The 17,251-nt window shown below is 36.8% G+C and overlaps 1 protein-coding gene across 4 annotated transcripts in view; it reads right to left on the bottom strand.

Annotated features, from left to right (window-relative positions):
- The window catches only part of ROCK2 (Rho associated coiled-coil containing protein kinase 2), a 173,844-nt gene that overhangs the window by 104,203 nt on the left and 52,390 nt on the right, over positions 1 to 17,251 (bottom strand). The window lies entirely within an intron of this gene.

The raw sequence follows: 17,251 nt of genomic DNA, 5'->3' as shown, positions 1-17,251 counted from the left end.
CAAGATCATTTAGATTAGGAGGCAGTTAAAATTCATTTTAATAAGATTAATAGTTAGACAAAATTGCTGTTATTATATCCAAACTTCATCTAAGAAGGTAGGTTATTGCTCAATGATGTGCAGCATGATGTAAATGGATAAAGAAAGAATCAACTTTCAACTCAGGAAGACCAGGTTTCAATTCCCACCTCTGACATATACTAGATGTGTGACTCTGGGGTAGCCATGTAGCCTCTCAGTGTCCCAGGCAATTTTCTAAGACTATAAATTGCAGAGAAGATGCCAAGCTGTGCAGCATTTGATAGTTCGTTACAATGATAAAATCACAGGCCCAGATAAAAGGAATTTATTAAGTGTTTACTATGTGCCAAACTTAGTACCATGTTTTAAGCTTTAAGTACCGGGAACACAAATACAAGGAAGCCAGACAGTCTTTATCTTCAAGGAAATTACATTCTAATAGGGAAATGATGACCAGAGTGGTGTTTGTAAGAGTGAAAATGATTAAAAGCATAGGACAATATGTCCAGGAATGATATAATTAATTTCACTATTCTTCTTAGAGTTGGAGGGGTGGGGGGAGCATAAAGGGGGAGAAGAATCATGAAGAAGGGATGGAAGTGGCATTATGGTGAAGATAAAAGCAATGTCCCACCTGAGCCCCAGGGTCAAAGAAACATTTTGACATTATTTCTTTTCCCCAGAGCTGTGATTTTCTCCCCTTAGGGAGCTTCAGGTGAGTCAAACTCCCTCTACCAAAATGAAGCTCAGATTCTAGTCACAGTTCTGCAACTTTTATTCTTAGAAGTGATTTGCTCTGGTCACAGTCATTATGGATCAGAGGCTGGACTTGAACCTAAGGTATTCAGACTCCACTGGCCAGGCACTCATGCACTGTAGCACACTGCATGCCTCTCCTTTTGTCTTATCCATAATAAATTCAATTTAATTCAATTTAATTCAATTCAATTTAACAAATATATATATACGGGCCTACTAGGTATATTGCACTGTGCTAGGTACAGCAGACAGACAAAATGGGAAGATACAACGTAACTTTAATACACTATTGCTTCATGCAAAAATAATTTCTCTTTTTAAAAAACATTCTCTTTCATATACTTGTTAATATCCATTTTCAGACCTCTTCTCCAGGAAGGAATTTTCCATGCATAAGCTAAGATCATAGTGTACTTTTCTCTCCATGTGTTCCATGTGTCCCTAAAAAAGCGCTGGTTGCTGGACTTTGTTGTCAAGCTGCCCCAAATCTAGGGCACCCAAGGCTTTGATGGTGATGACTATGGCACCAAGTGGTGACAAATCCATCTTTAACAATATCTACTCAGGCGTTCCTGTTTCTAGCGGATGTGCTTAAGTCAAAAGGTGTAACAACCTGGCAAACCTCACTGATGTCATCAAAAAAACCACAATCATCTCAATTGTAGTGAGTTTTTTTTTTCCTTAAATGGAAAACAAACAAGTGGGATGGAGACTGCAGAAGTCTTTCCCTCACTACATGATCTGTAGACCAAAAGTGTTTGAAAAGCCACTTCTTTAGAACAATCACTCAAAAAAGATGAAGATATCTTACATGTGTGATTGCTGTGCACATGTGTATATATGTATCAATAAATATCTACTTATACATGTAAACATTGTTTCTCACATAGAATGAACTCCTTGAGGTCACATAATCAGTGCTTAATAAATCTTTCCTGATGGAACTGACTCAAGATTCCCTGAAAGATTCAACCACAGAGATAACTTTGTTCAACAATCTTCTTGTAATCAATATCAAGTAAGACACAAAACGGGGAAATTATCAACAAAGGAGTCTACTACTATCACGGACGATACCTTGCAGAGACCAAGTAGAAAAGAATCTCTAAACAGATGCTCCTGTTCGTTGTGAATGAAATTGTTTGGATTGCACTAATCTCCAAAATACTGCAAAGACTACTCAGTAGGATTCATTAAACCTCAAGAGAGAAAAATCAACTTAACAAGTCACCCAGGAAAAACTAAGTGATCAAAGAATGCCTACTATACATATGAAAAAATTTGTATAAGTGACTCATGTGGGTTAGTCTATTAGTACTCATATATTAAACTGTACATGGATGATAAGCCGGGCCCAGAACTGAACATTTCCATGTTGTGGCTCTATCTTACAAATAAGTCATTTAAATAAATATTTCCTACTTTAAAATTTTAAACTTCTTTTGATTATAAATTACAATTGCTATTTTGGTCACCTGAAGAAATGGCAAAATAAATTTTGGATCTTTATATTGGGAAGCAGTATGGGATAGTGGAAAGGGCACGAGATTTAGCATCAGAGACCTTGAATTCAAATCATGGTTCTGTTATAGTCTATATGACATTAGAAGAGGGTTTTTTTTTTTCATTTCTACAGGCCTCAATTTCCTCATCTATAAAATAAAGGAATTGGACTAGATAAATGTTTATACCTCTAAATTCTATGATATGACTTTGCAATTTAAAATTATGATACAATAAACAAAGAAATTTTTCTTTTCTCAATTCTTCCAAAGAAAAAGCCACCTGAGAAAAACATTAAGAAAAATGGAGGAAAAAAAAAACACCTACTTGTTTCAGCCAACATAAATGATGTTATACCTTGCATCATACAGATTAATCTCCTTTACTATACAATCACTTAGCCCACTTTCTACTTAATTAAGTATAAGGATAGTACCCTGACTTGTTTATCTGAAGTTCTAGGTACACAAACCTGAATAAAAACAGAATATTGAATAAAAAGCATTAAAAAAGGCATACTCCTGGCCCAATCAACACCATAAATATTATTCTAATGAAGTACTGAATGCTTATTAGGTCAGAATTTATATATAGAAGGATTTCTGAGACTTAAATGGAAGGTAACATTGTTCTATTGTAAATCAAAGACTACAGATGGCCTCAGAACTCTGCAGGAAAAAAGTAAAAGGTGTTCCATTAATTAGAAAAAAAATGTTCCAATTAAACTAATTGTTAATATGGGTTAAAAGTATAAAAGCTCAAATACATGGAGAAAATTAGTTGTTTTAAATTCAAAGCAACAACATAACTAACTGCATAAACACTGAAGAGAATTTACAAGATAAGAATGATTATGGCATGTTTTAATACAATTCTGTACGCAAAGATTGTATGGAAACATTATAGATAGACTGGGCTAGAATCAGAACATCTGGATTTACCACTTATAAACTTGGACAAAGTTATAAACTTAGCTCTGAGAGTATTATTTTCTTTTATAAAATGACAGAAATAAATACTTGCATTACCTTTCTTAAAAGGCTGTTGTAAGGACTTGGTTAAAACTTAAAGCAGTTTAGAAATGTAAGCTGTTAATATTATTTATCACTATCATGCATGACTTTGGGTTTTCAAAGCCTAAATCAGGAAATCACAAGTTATGTCAAGCTCTACACCAGGAGTTCGTGGTTTCTTTTGTAATCCTAGGTAGTTTATCACATCTTCTACTGGAAGCCTTTCCCAATCCCCCTTGATTCTAATTGTTTCCAGGTGTTAATTATTTCCTAGTTGTCCTATATACAGCTTTTTTTGTATATATATATTTGTTTCTGGTCTGCCCCGTATTACAAGCGGCTGGAGGGCAGGGACTGTCTTTTGCCTTTCTTTGTATATTCTCAGTGTCTGACACATAGTTGTAGTTTTTGCTGTTTGCTTGTTTTCAATCATGTCTTCATGACCCCATTTGGAGTTTCTTGGCAAATATGCCGGAGTGGTTTGCCATTTCCTTCTCCAGCTCATTTTACAGATGAAGAAACTGAGGCAGAGCTAAGTGACTTGCCCAGGGTCACACAGCTAGTAAGTGTCTGGGGCTAGAATTGAACTCAGGAAGATGAGTATTGCTGATTCCAGGGCCAGCATTCTATCCACTGTGCCACCTATCTATATGTGAAGATTAGAGAATTCTAAGTCTAATTCAAACATTTATTAAATTCATACTAAGTGTTGCTAAGCACAAAGATAAAAACTACAAGTGTCTATCACTGAAGACTTAGATTTTCTGTTTGAGGACAGAATATATAAATAGCTGCCCTTATCAATGTGGAATTCTTCTACCTGAATTATCAATATGGAAGAATACCAACACTTCTGAAAATTATGCCTAGTATTCTGACTTAACCCTATTGATTTTGCTCCAATGGGCACAAATGTGATTTTATTTTCTCTTTCAACTTTATTTAATTTTCAGGTCCAAACTCTTTCCTCTCACCCATTGAGAAGGCAAGAAATACAAATCTCATTACAAATATGAAGTCATGCAAACAAACTGAAAAACAAAGAAAAAATAACCTTCAATCTACACTCAGATTGAGTGCAATCATCACTGTTTTTAAACAATGATAATGAGCAGAAACATCTTTCTTGGGCTTTAGGAATATATAAGTAACTACTATTAATCACTTTGACAAGAGTTATTGCAATACTTTATGGATAGGAAAACTGAAGCACTAAAAAGAAAAATTAATGTGGACACATCCACTCTCCACTTCAGGCACAAATTAGGATTCAATGTTGGGCTTCTGGTCTATTGCTTGGATGAGTTAAGATCTTTCATATTTTTTTTAAAAGAAAAAGTAAAGTTTGCCCATATGGTTTCCCACCCACAAAACCCTTAATACAGAAAATCATTGTTTTTTAAGTGTGGTTAAATTCTAGTCTCATTTGTAAACTGGTACTGTATGTACTAAGATTTTCAGTGTTGTTTATTTTCATTATGAGACCTTATGTTCATGATTTTGAGATTAGAGTTATATAAAAGAGAATAAAAAGTTACTTATAAAATGTAATAACTACTCACATGTAATTAATTTATTGATCTATAAGTCTTTCTGCCCCTCTGCAACAGCTACCCATGCTACCGAGGAAAGGCATATGACTTACCCTTTTGCTCTACCACCAACTGAATCTGTACCCTGGGGGAAATTCTGTTCCTCACCTTATAGTCAGCATAATTAGGCCAGTAATGACTGATACCTAAATCATACAGTTTTATGACCACTAATTAAGCATTATTTGTGAATCCAAATAAAAGATATCTAGTAACTACTCGTAATTTTATCTGTGTTGTTATAAACAATTGAATTTTAATAAGACTCACTTTAACCTCTCATAAAGGGAAAATAGAAATTATAAGGAAATATTTCATTTCCCAGTAACTTTCATTATTCTACCCTAGAATTTCAGTTATAAAGAATATTTCATTATTTGACTTAATCAAAGGAGCACTGTGAAGTACAAAATTAGTTACATTGTGCATGTTTTTCTTTGGAATACTTTTATGGATGACTCATTTCTCAGCCAGAAATTCAATCTATTTTAAATTCCAAAAATCTCACTGTTTTCTTCCTCCTCCAATTCATATGTTGCTGTCTTTTCTTTGAAGCCTAATAATATAGCAAATCCATCTTCTTCTTACATCCATATCCAAATATCCCTCATTTTAAGGAAACCCATTTCAGTATGACTTCCCCTATCCCAAAATACAGCTGGTCTGGAAACCCCAACTATTCAGAACATAGCCAAGAGCCAGAAAATAATACAAACGTTCTCCACCCCACCCCCAATCCAAAACAGATGTCTAGACATTCAGGCACTTGCCCACAAACCTCATGCACTTTACTAAAAATGTATCATTTAGACCCTTACTCTGCCCACTTACTTTCTTTTAATACTTCATATCCAATTCTAACAAACCTGGTTATTGTCTTTCCTAGGCTACAGTAGACAAAAACAGAAAATTAGAATGAAGTAAAGGTGTTTCTAGAAGTCAAGCTGATAAAAAAACAAGACCTGATAGTCTAACATGAGAGGTGATGGAAAAAAATTAAAAATTCAAAAAAGCAATCTGGTGTCATTTAGTGTAAAGCCAAACAGACCTCAATATAGCCCCTGGGAGTATTACTTTATTATATAGAGAACAGTACCAAAAGAGATGTTCATGATGACACTAAGTCACTAAAAACAAGTCTAGTTATGTTTTCTGTTTAAGACAGAGTGTATAATACATTTGAGAAAGATAAAGGGCAGCTAAGTGGCACAGTGAGTAGAGCACTGGCCCTGGAGTCAGGAGGACCTGAGTACAAATCTGGCCTCAGACACTTGACACTTGACTTACTAGTTGTGTGACCTTGGGCAAGCCACTTAACCCCAATTGCCCTGCCTTCCCTCTTCAAAAAGGAAAAAAAAAAAGAAAAAAGGAAAAAGAAAGAGAAAAATAGATTCTACAAAAGATGGTCAAAATTTTTAAAGTTTTGATGCTAAAATGGTTAAGAAAAAAAACCCAAAAACCTTTTTGATCCACAAAACTCAACTATCCTGAACTCAGTCCCAGAAGGATACAATTAGGTAAGATTTGGGAGCTAGACCTAGTCTGAAGAGAACATTTTATACTCAAATGGATCTGTGATCTCAACAATCCTGGAGTTCTCTCCACTAATGCAGATTATAATACATCCATAATTGTCCATATTTTGTGTCTCTCAGCTATGTTATCCCAAAAGTTTATCAGAGGGACTCCATCAAACATGCTAAAGGCATTCTTCAATCTGTCATGACATCACACATACACCGTTGAAGCACTCTGGCTGGCTATCCAACACCCCTCACTCTTCTCAATGGTCATTCTCATTGACCTCTCTGCAGTCTTTAACACTTTTGATCGCCCTCTCTTCCTTGATATTCTCATCTCTCTAAGTTTTTGGGATAGCACTCTCTCCTGATGCTATGCCTATCCATCACACCACTCCTTCTCAGTTGTCTTTACTAGATCTTCATCCGAACGAACAACAGCCTCCTTCCTGATCCATGAACCAAATACTCCATATCTCTAGGCTCCTGGCATTTTCTCCAGGTGTCCTCTTCTATTCCACATACTGACCTCCCTGGCTTCCTTTAAGTCCCAACTAAAATCCCATTTTTAATGGAAGCCTTCCCCAACCTTTCTTAATTCTACCACCTTCTCTCTGTTAATTATTTCATATTTATCATGTATATAACTTATTTGTATATATCATTACATGATGAGATAGTGTTAACATTCTAAAATGTTAATTCTAATTAAATCTAATTAAGAAATAACTGCCCCTTCAGAACCTTAATTTCCTCCAAGAGTATTGAGAGAGGGTATACAAGGATGTGGGGGAGGAGAGGTGCATTGATTCTGTTGTATGAGGGTATTAAGAGGGGGAAAGATAAGGTAGAATAAAAAGAGGAATACACTAGCATAGAAAAGAAGTAGGTGTAATTTGCTAGTTCTCAAATTGAGGTACATGAACAGAGCATGCAAACATGAAGAAAAGGGTGGGAGGAATGGTCATCAGATGTCCTTTATCTGAAATGGACCCAAAAAGGTTTAACACAAAAAGTTTGAAGAAATATATCAACTTTAAGAAGAATGGGGTCAGGGGAGTACCCCAGAGTGGTAACATACAAGATAATACCAGGGAGTAAATATCATGTAGCATATCTGAGCAACTAAGCAGGAGAGAAAGAAAAATACTGTACTATCTTCAGCAGGCAAAGGTAGATGGTGGGAATACGGACTCAAGAGGAGAGTTGACAGAGAAGAAAAGCCAATATGAGACACCAAAAAGCTGACATGCAGGCCTTGATAGTGGTGGGGTAGGGGGGGAAGATGTGTCACAAGCCTTAAAAGCAGCAAAGCAAGCTCATATTAGTAATTTTTTCAAAGGACTAACTTTCAGGGTACATTCCAGGATATCCGGTCCAATCATCTATGCTTTCTATTGAATAGTAATAGCTCATATTTACGCTGTTTTTAAAGATTTACAAAATATTTTCCTCACAACTTAAAATATGTACTGGGAATGACATGACATGACAAGGGCAGACTTATCTCAAATAAAAAGCACATGGGCACAGAAAATATAACAAGCAGGTCATTCTTGGAAGCAATGATATCCATCTGCTGCAGAGATAAGATCTATAACAACTCTAACTGGACAATAAGACTGTTAATATAAATAGAAAGCCAAATTGTGGCTGAAATTTTTATGTTTTTATTTCATCACACATGTACTTTCATTTGTATGAACTACCAACAAGAAAATGCCTCCTACCATAGCAGATCTGTACTTAAAAAATTACCTAAAGCATTGAGAAGTTTAAATGACTTGTTCAGGTCAAATGACCAGTTCAGGTCAAATGACCAATATTGGTCAGAGGTTGTATTTGAACCCAGGCCTTCCTGACTTAAAGATCTGCTCTTAATCCATTTTCCCAAACTACCTTATTTTGTACACTAATAGTTGAGAATGAATGCTATGGTGATTCCTTTGAAAAAGGACTAAAGGAAAACTCAATTTTTTATGCCAGACTTAAATGTAAAAGCTAATTAATTAAAACCAAAAGATTATATACCTGTAGTATCTGGGAAAATTTACTAGCACATTTCCTTGGAAAACCCTCATGAGATTAGACAAATTAGAGAAACAACTATGACCTAAAAAAAATTAACTTTCAGTGTTAAAAAAAAACACCCACAACTATGCCCAAAGGGCTATAAAACTGTGCACACCCTTTGATCCAGCAATACCAATGCTAGGTCTAAATCCCAAAGACATTTTTTTTTAAAAAGGGAAAAGGATCTGTTTATATAAAAAATACTTATGGCAGCTCTTTTTGTAGTGGCTAAGAACTGGAAACCAAAGGGATGCCCACCAATGGCTAACCAAGTTGTGGCATATAATTATAATGGAATATTACTGTGCTATAAGAAATGACAAGCAGAGTTATTTCAGGAAAACCTGGAAAGACTTACATGAACTGATACAAAATGAAATGAGCAGAATCAGGAGAACATCATACACAGTAACAGCAATATAGTGCAACGATCAATGGTGAATGACTTAATTATTCTCAGCAATACAATGATCCAAGATAATTCTGAAGAATATGATGAAGCATACTATCCACTTCTAGAGGAAAAAAAAACTGATGTTGTCTGAATACAGACAAGGCATGCTATTTGCACTTTCTTTTTTTGATTCATCTTCCTGTACAGAATGACTAACATAGAAATGTTCTACATGACTGCATATGTATAAACTACATCTGACTGCTTACCATCTGGGGGGGGGGGGGAGGGGGGAGAGGGAGGGAAACAGAATTTGGAACTCAAAACTTTTTTTAAAAGTTTTAAAATTGCTTTAATATGCAACTGGGGGAAAAATAAAATATTATATATCTAAAAAAAACCAACAACAACAATAATAAACAAGGGGAAAAAAGAATGAACACCTACTAGTTCATTTTTATGAGAGATAAGAATAAAATTTAAACAAAAGGCTCTAGTACAACCTAGCACTTTAAGTTGCTTTGAAATTTAAAATGGTTAGATTGGAAGCAACAAAACATGCTTTTTTTCTTTCCCTATGCCCAATTCAAAGCAGTTAGGAAGAAGTGCTGAAAAAGTGAAATATAAATAATTAGGTACATACAAGACACAGTTAGAATAGAATAATCTGAAAGGAGAAAACATTAGCAGCTTGAAGAATCAGGAAAGGATTCTCACAAAAGGTGAAATTTGAGCTGAGTCTTGAAGAAAGTCAAAGAAATTAAGAGGTTGAAGTGAGGGCAGAACATACAAGGAATGTAATGTTTACTAAACTTGAGGTAGGTGAGTGTAGCTAGACTGTAGAATATATACAGGAGGGAGAGATTTAAGGAGCCTAGAAAGGTATGAAGGGATTAAGTTAAAAAATCTTTAAATGCCAAAAAAAAAGACTTTATATTTGATCCTCGAAATAACAGGGAGCCAAGGAATTTCAATGCGTAGAGTGAGGGGACAGGGTGAGAGTGACATGGGCAAACTTATGTTTAGACTCTATACTCACCTTGGCAGTTGAGTTGAGAGAGTGGAGGAGATACTAGAGGAAGAAAGACTAGCTACTGTTGCAGTAGTCCAGGTGAGAGGTGATGACGGTTTGAAGCAGGATTGTGACCATAAGAATAGAGAGGGGGAGACATATTTGACAGATGCTGTGGCAACAGAAAAGAGGGGATTTAGCAATGGATTAAATATGTGAAGTGAGTTAAGAGTGAGGAGGTTGAAGATGACATTGAAGTTGCAAGACCTCCTAACTGAGAGGACAGTAGTTCCCTCAACAGATAATGAGTTCTGGTTTGGATTTGTTGAATTTGAGATGTCTATGAGACATTCAATAAGGTATGCAGAAAGTCTAAGAGGTAGTTGGAGATGTGTGATTGTAGCATAAGAGAGAGACTAGAGCTGGGTATATAGATGTGGGAATCAGCTGAAGAGAGATGATCATTAAATCCATGGTAACTGAAATCACTGAATGCGATAGTATAGAGATACATGGGCCCAGGACAGAAGATGTGGGGGGCTGGCGGGGCATCCATAATAAGTAGACATAACGTGGATGAACAGAAGCAATAGAGACTGAAAAGGACCACTCAGACCAATAGGAGGATAATTGGGATAGAGCAGTGTCAACAAAAACCCAAAGACAGAATATCCAGAAGAAGGTGATAAACAGTGATAAATGCTGCAAAAAGCTCAAGGGGAATAAGGCAGTTTCATTTGAAAGAGGAGATCAGAAGCCAAATGGCAATGGGTTTAGAAAAGAGGAAAGGAAGTAGAAACACCAATTGTTGACTGCTTTCTCAAGCAACAAATGGCAGGAGAGATATATGATGATAGCTAGCAGAAATGATAACAAAGGAGAGTTATTAACAACGGGGGTTACTGGATAAGAAGAGTTTAAAAATTAGGGAGAATGAAGATATGATCAAAGTGCAGACCCCTGGAAGACATGGAAGGGAATCAAGAGGACAAGTAGAATGGCCATTTCATCATCCGAGAATAGGGCAGAACAGAGGATGGGGGGAAAAGTCTGAGGTGACATGAAGTATAGAATAAGGTAGGAGAGGTAACCCATAAAATATAGCTCTTTCGTTTCTGTGAACTATGAAGTGAGGTCTTTTCTGAGAGGGCAGGCAGAAGTAACGGTATAATCATGTATGACTCTTAAGTTGGTAAGAAGATAAGGTTTCAAACAAGTGCAATGGAGATTGAGGCATAGAGTCAATCAGTAAAATATAGAAGGACCTACCTCTACTGGGCCAGTAGTGTATTTATTAAGGCTCCGTGTTAAGTACACAAATACAAGCAAGCAAGGCAGCCCCTGCCCTCAAGGAGAATATATCCTAACAGTAGAAGACAATTCAATTTCCCTTCTGTCTGGCAGGGCCCTGCAGGCCCAGGGGGCAATGGGTAGGCAGAAGTGGCTCACAGTTTCCCTGTGGCTTTTCCTGGTAACTCTTGGGGACCAAATCTATTTAATGGTTCAAGGATTCCTCCCAAAGAGTCTGGCTGCAGTGGGGCTAGAGGAGAGAGGTCCAGAGGCCCATCCTCCACCTCTTCCTCCTGTCCCCCATTCAGGGAAGGGGGGAGCTCATTCTGCACCCCTGACTGATTCCAGTTTAAAAATCCTTAGTTTGCATAGTCTCATTTCTCTCTCAAGAATAAAAGAAAGGTTTTATCACTGAATTCCCACTGGGACTGTGGTTCTAGGGAGCAATCTTCATTTTCTTCACCATACACTAGTGACTGGACTCACTTGTATTGTTAACTCTATTATATGTACTGCATTACTCAGACTTACCTACCTATGAACAAAGAAAACCTGCATTACTCAGACTTAACTATCAACACCACAGATCATAATATATAAAGCTACATTATGCCTAAAAGTTCTGAAGTCAAGTCCCAGTGGCTGTCATGGCCCCATCCATTTTTTATATAAGAAAAGTTCCTGAAATATCTCAATAAAGAGCACTATGTGCTGCAGGCCATTAAAAAAAAAAAAGACAATCCATAAAGGGGTGCTAGAAAGGGTCAGGAGATTCACATGAGATCATAGCAAGGAGACAGCTAGAAAGCAGCATGGAGGCCTAGACCCCAAGGCAAAAGCTCACATATAACTGCCAAGGAACACAGAGGAGGAGTTCAAGATTTGAGTGGGAGAGGATGAGGATTGATGGCATACTGTGGGGATGCTGGGAAAACTGAATAACAAATTAATAGTGGATTTAGTCATCACAGTTGTGAGGCATCCTCCATTTCAGCATCACAAAAGCAGGAGTGAAGAAGGCAGAACACTGCAATAATAAAGAACTAGAATCTATTAATTATTTTTTTTTACTCATGCATAAATTGGATTTAAGTGAAGCAGAGTTGCATGAAGTCGTCAGCCTCATCATCTCCTCCAGAGTTATCACGAGACAGAGTGAAAACAACCGCATTTTCAACGTCTAACCAAGCTCTAAGGCTCCACAGCACCTGCTTCATCTGCCTTCGTGGCCATTAGAACAAATAGTTCTCATCCACCCATTCCAACACGGAAGTCTTAGACACCCCCTAAGTCACTGATGGGTTTGAGACCTCTCAGTTACCATCAACCTGGTTTGGCCCATCTGCCAAAACAGTTTACTGGGGTGAGGCAACTGTACATGCTACAGCTTCTTGGAGCTATAGGTGAGAATTAGGTGGAAGAGGTGGACACTAAAGGTAGAAAGCAGCTCTGAAAAGGGCTCAGCAGCCCACACACCAGAAGAACTAGTATTCCTTGAACAGGGCAATAAAGTAAGGAATTTATGGGACAAAGACAATATAAAGTTTAAGTTGTTAAATAAAGGGAAATAAAGGGTCAATACTTTTAAGGAGTTGAGAACAAAATAGGGATTTCTGGGAAAGCACTTAGGGATAGAGTGATTGATGGTTGTGGTGTGGTATCAAATGTATTTAAGAGGGGTGAAATACAGGCAGAGATAGAAGGATTGGAGGCTGTTGTAAGAACAATGACAAGATGAAGGTTATGACCATCCTGAGTATAGCTGAGGTGGAGTGAAGATCATAAGTTAAGAGGCTGATAAAACAGAAAGCAAAGGTTGGGAAGACATCAACATGTAAGTGAAAGTCCTCATGTAAAAGGGTTGTGGGGTAGAGAACACTGTGAGCCAAGTACTATTCTCCCTGAGGAAGAAGGGGCAATGACCTGGGAGCAGCAGATAACAGTCACTAGGCTCTAGAAAGGGTGACATATGCAGATGGTATGAACCTCAAAGAGAGGTTACTGAGTGAGGTGGTTCAGGGAGAAGTCTGGAAGCAAAAATAAGGAATAAGAACCATATCTACCATCCCCACTAGAGGCAGATTCAGGTGAGCAGTGGATAGAATACTGGGCTGGAGTTAGCAAGGCCTGAGTTCAAATCTAGCCTGAGAAACTTACTAGCTAAGTGAATGTGGGCAAGTCATTTCACTTTTATCGCCTCACTTATAAAATAGAGAAAATAATAGCACCTACTTCCAAGATGCAAGGATCAAATGATGTAATATCTGTAAAGCACTCAGCACAAGGCCTGGCACACAGCAAGTGATTAATGAATGCTTATTGTCTTCTCTCCCTCTTAGTCTTGTGTGTTGGAGTCAAGAGAGAAGATACATCCACAACTGGAGAAGGTAGTCAAGCATGCAATGACAGTAAGCGAGAGACAGGTTTCTGGGACTGTAAGGAAATGGAAGGAATATAAGAGAAAGAAGTCTAATATGAAGGGAAATTTGTTTTACAAAAAGAGAACTAAGGGAGAACAGCACTGGATAGGCACCTAGGAAATAGAAGGCTGACATCTAGATCTAGCCAATCTAGAGTGAAGCCACAGGACAATAGAGATTGTTGCTCCCGTTCAACGGCAATGCTAATTCGATTTTCTGAGCAAGAAGTGAAAAGAGAAGGGGAGCATAGAGGAAGGAGGGTACACACATGGTGGCAAGGCAGATGACAAGATGCCCACAATGGTTATTTCTAATAGGGTCTATGACCAACTAGATATAAAAGGGTTGAGGTGAGAGCTGATTCACCCTCAAGCCAAGCCTGTTCTGCCCCATATTGAGGTGTTAGAGTCTGGAGGCAGACAAGGTCAGAAAATCTGCACACAGATGGAGAAAAAAGATCTTTATGTAACTTTGGGCAAGTAAGGTCCCCTCACTGAACTTCCGCTTCCTCATCTGTAAATGAGGATTGCGGCAGGGGAGGGAATTAAGTCACCTCTAAGTTCCCCTTCAGCTCAAGTTCTATTAGTTTTTTGGGGGCACATTCTAAGGAAGGGATTTATTTCTTCCATTATTTTACCAAAGCTATAGAAAACACTATGTGTTCCTTGAAAGCAATCCATGTGACCTATTACTTCAGATGGTATAGCAGAAAGAGCACTAGACTGGATTCAGAACTTCAACAACTAACATACATGAATTGGTCAATGTGGGAACTTAATCCACTCAGAGCATTTCCCAAGTAACAGATATTTAGTGATCAAACCATAGTAAGAATGAGTAGGATTTTAACCTAGGTTTTCCAAATTGCAAGTCAAAAACCCTACCATATCCTGCTGACCTAGAGAACACCGGAATTAAAATCCCATTTCTGGCAAATACTAGTTACAAAAGTTTGAAAAGTTTATGAGTGAGTAATTTAGTCTCCTTGGACCTCTTTTCTTCATCTGTAAATGGGGAAGCTGGGCACATGATGTTTCCCTAAAGTTCTTTTTAGTTTTAAAAATTTACTCCGAGATTATTCAAAATGTCATGAAGTAAAAGATAAAAATAACATGATCATAATAACACCATGGAATTGGCCACGGCATGGCATAAGTCATGAACTGCGGGAACCAAACTTACCCAAGAACAAAAGACTGCAAAAAGGACTACTAGGTAGTACCCTGGAATCACAGGTTTTCCCAGGGTCACTGTATCAACACTATAGTGTTGATATAACTTAGAAAGGTATAAAACTGACTCACTAATATCAACATTAGAGTGGGATATCATTATGCCTGTTTTATCTGTAAAGTGTAATCACCATAACATCCTGTCATGGCCATGATTATTATGAGGAAGCCTATCACTACAGACTTATTTTTTTTTATTCAACATTGTTGCATACAGAAAATACATAAATGCTCAAAAAGATTTTGTGGCAAATATTGGATAATTCTGTAAAAGTAATCAAATTGTCAAACAATTCTAGAACACAATCTAATGGATCTATAATTTCATATACATGGACAATACCTCCACCAATACAGATCACAACCCATCCATGTCAGCCTATCCCTGATACCAAGTACTTAGACATTTTGGAATATGAAATATATTATTTTCTTTTAAAATGATACAAAATGATGTAATGCTAGCAAGAATGTGTATTATCACCATTTTAATTTTTTTATTCATTTAAACTTAAATAGAAAACAAGAAAAAAGAACACACACAGCAAAATTTGAAGGATTCACTATAAAACAATAAATTTCCATTTCAAGAAAACCTATGTAATAAATACTACACATTGTTTTCAAAGCTACCCAACTTTTTTGTGCTTCTTTCTAGGTTTTCTTTTGTTCTCTGCTGGGTGGTTTTTTAATTTTCTCTTTCCTTCCCCCACCCCACCCTAGAAGAGGCTATAAATAAATGTGAATATATATAATGTATACACACACACACACACACACACATATATAGCTATAAACATGCATATATACATATGCACACACATACATATAGGTAAGACCTTACTATGCATATTTTGATTTATCATTTCTTTCTCTGGAGGTGAATAGCATCTTCCTTCATAGATCCATGCCTCTTCATGTTTTTCCAAATAAACCACCTCATTATTTCTTTATCACAGTAGTATTTCATCACAATCATACACCACAACTTGTTTAGCTATTCCCCAATTGAAGAACAGCTATCATTTTAGCCAATCTGAGATAGGTCACCATTATTATTCAATATCGTATTAGATATGCTTACTATAACAGTAAGATAAACAAAAGAAACTGAAGGATTAAGAACAGGCAACAAGAAAACAAAACTGTCACTCTTTGCAGATGATACAATACTTAGAGAATCTAGAGAAGCCAAATTAACAACTTAAGCAAGTTACGGGATATCAAATAAATCCATATAAATCATCAGTATTTATATGTTTTACCAATAAAACTGAGCAGGAAAAGATAGAAAGAGAAATTCCATTTAAAATACCCACAGAAATTTGGGAGAGCAAGGAATAGTTTACCTGTCGGATTTATGGAGAAGGGAAGAATTCATGATCAAACAAGAGATAGAGAGCATTACAAAATGCAAAATGGATAATTCTGATTATGTTAAATTGAAAAGTTTTTGTACAAACAAAGCCAATGCAACAAAGATTAGGAGGGAAGCAGGAAATTGGGAAAGAATCTTTATAATCAGTGTCTCTGATAAAGGCCTCATGTCTAAAATACACAGAGAACTGAGTCAAATTTATAGGAATACAAGTCATTCCCAAATTGAGAAATGGTCAAAGGATATGAACAGGCAGTTTTCAGAAGAAATTAAAGATATTTATAGTCATATGAAAAAATGCTCCAAATGACTATTGATTAGTGAAATGCAAATCAAAACAACTCTTAGGTATCACATATCTCCTGTCAGATTGCCTAATGTGACAAAACAGGAAAATCATAAAAGTTGGAGAGAGTGTGGGAAAATTGGAACATTGTTACATTGTTAGTGGAGTTGTGAACTGACCAGCCATTCTGGAGAGCAATGTGGAACTATGCCCAAAGGGCTATAAAAATGTGCATACCCTTTGACCCAGCAATACCACTTTTAGGGCTGTATCCCAAAGAGATCACACAAGTGGGAAATGGACCTATATATACAAAAATATTTATAGCAGCTCTTTTTGCAGTGGCAAAGAATTGGAAATCAAGGGGACGCCCATCAATTGAGGAATGGCTAAACAAATGGTGGTATATGGATGTAATGGAATACTACTGTGCAATAAGAAATGAGGAGCAGATGAACTTCATTATAACCTGGAAAGAGTTATATGAACTGATGCTGAGTGAGGGGAGCAGAATCAGGAGAACATTATACACGATTACAGACACATGGTATCTGTAAGGATTAACTGATAAGACTTGGCTCTTCTAATCAATGCAAGGTTCAAAGACAGCTCCAAAAGACTCATGATAGAAAAAGCTATGCACATCCAGAGAAAGAATTACAGAATTTTGAATGCAGACCGAGGCAACCTATTTGCTCTCTTTTTTCTTCTTCTTTTTTGGTTATTTTTCGTCTTTCTCATGATTCATTCCATTGGTT

The sequence above is a fragment of the Trichosurus vulpecula genome, chromosome 3 (genome assembly GCF_011100635.1).
Source record: "Trichosurus vulpecula isolate mTriVul1 chromosome 3, mTriVul1.pri, whole genome shotgun sequence".
Taxonomy (NCBI): Eukaryota; Metazoa; Chordata; class Mammalia; order Diprotodontia; family Phalangeridae; genus Trichosurus; species Trichosurus vulpecula.
This window is presented reverse-complemented; position numbering and strand designations above follow the sequence as displayed.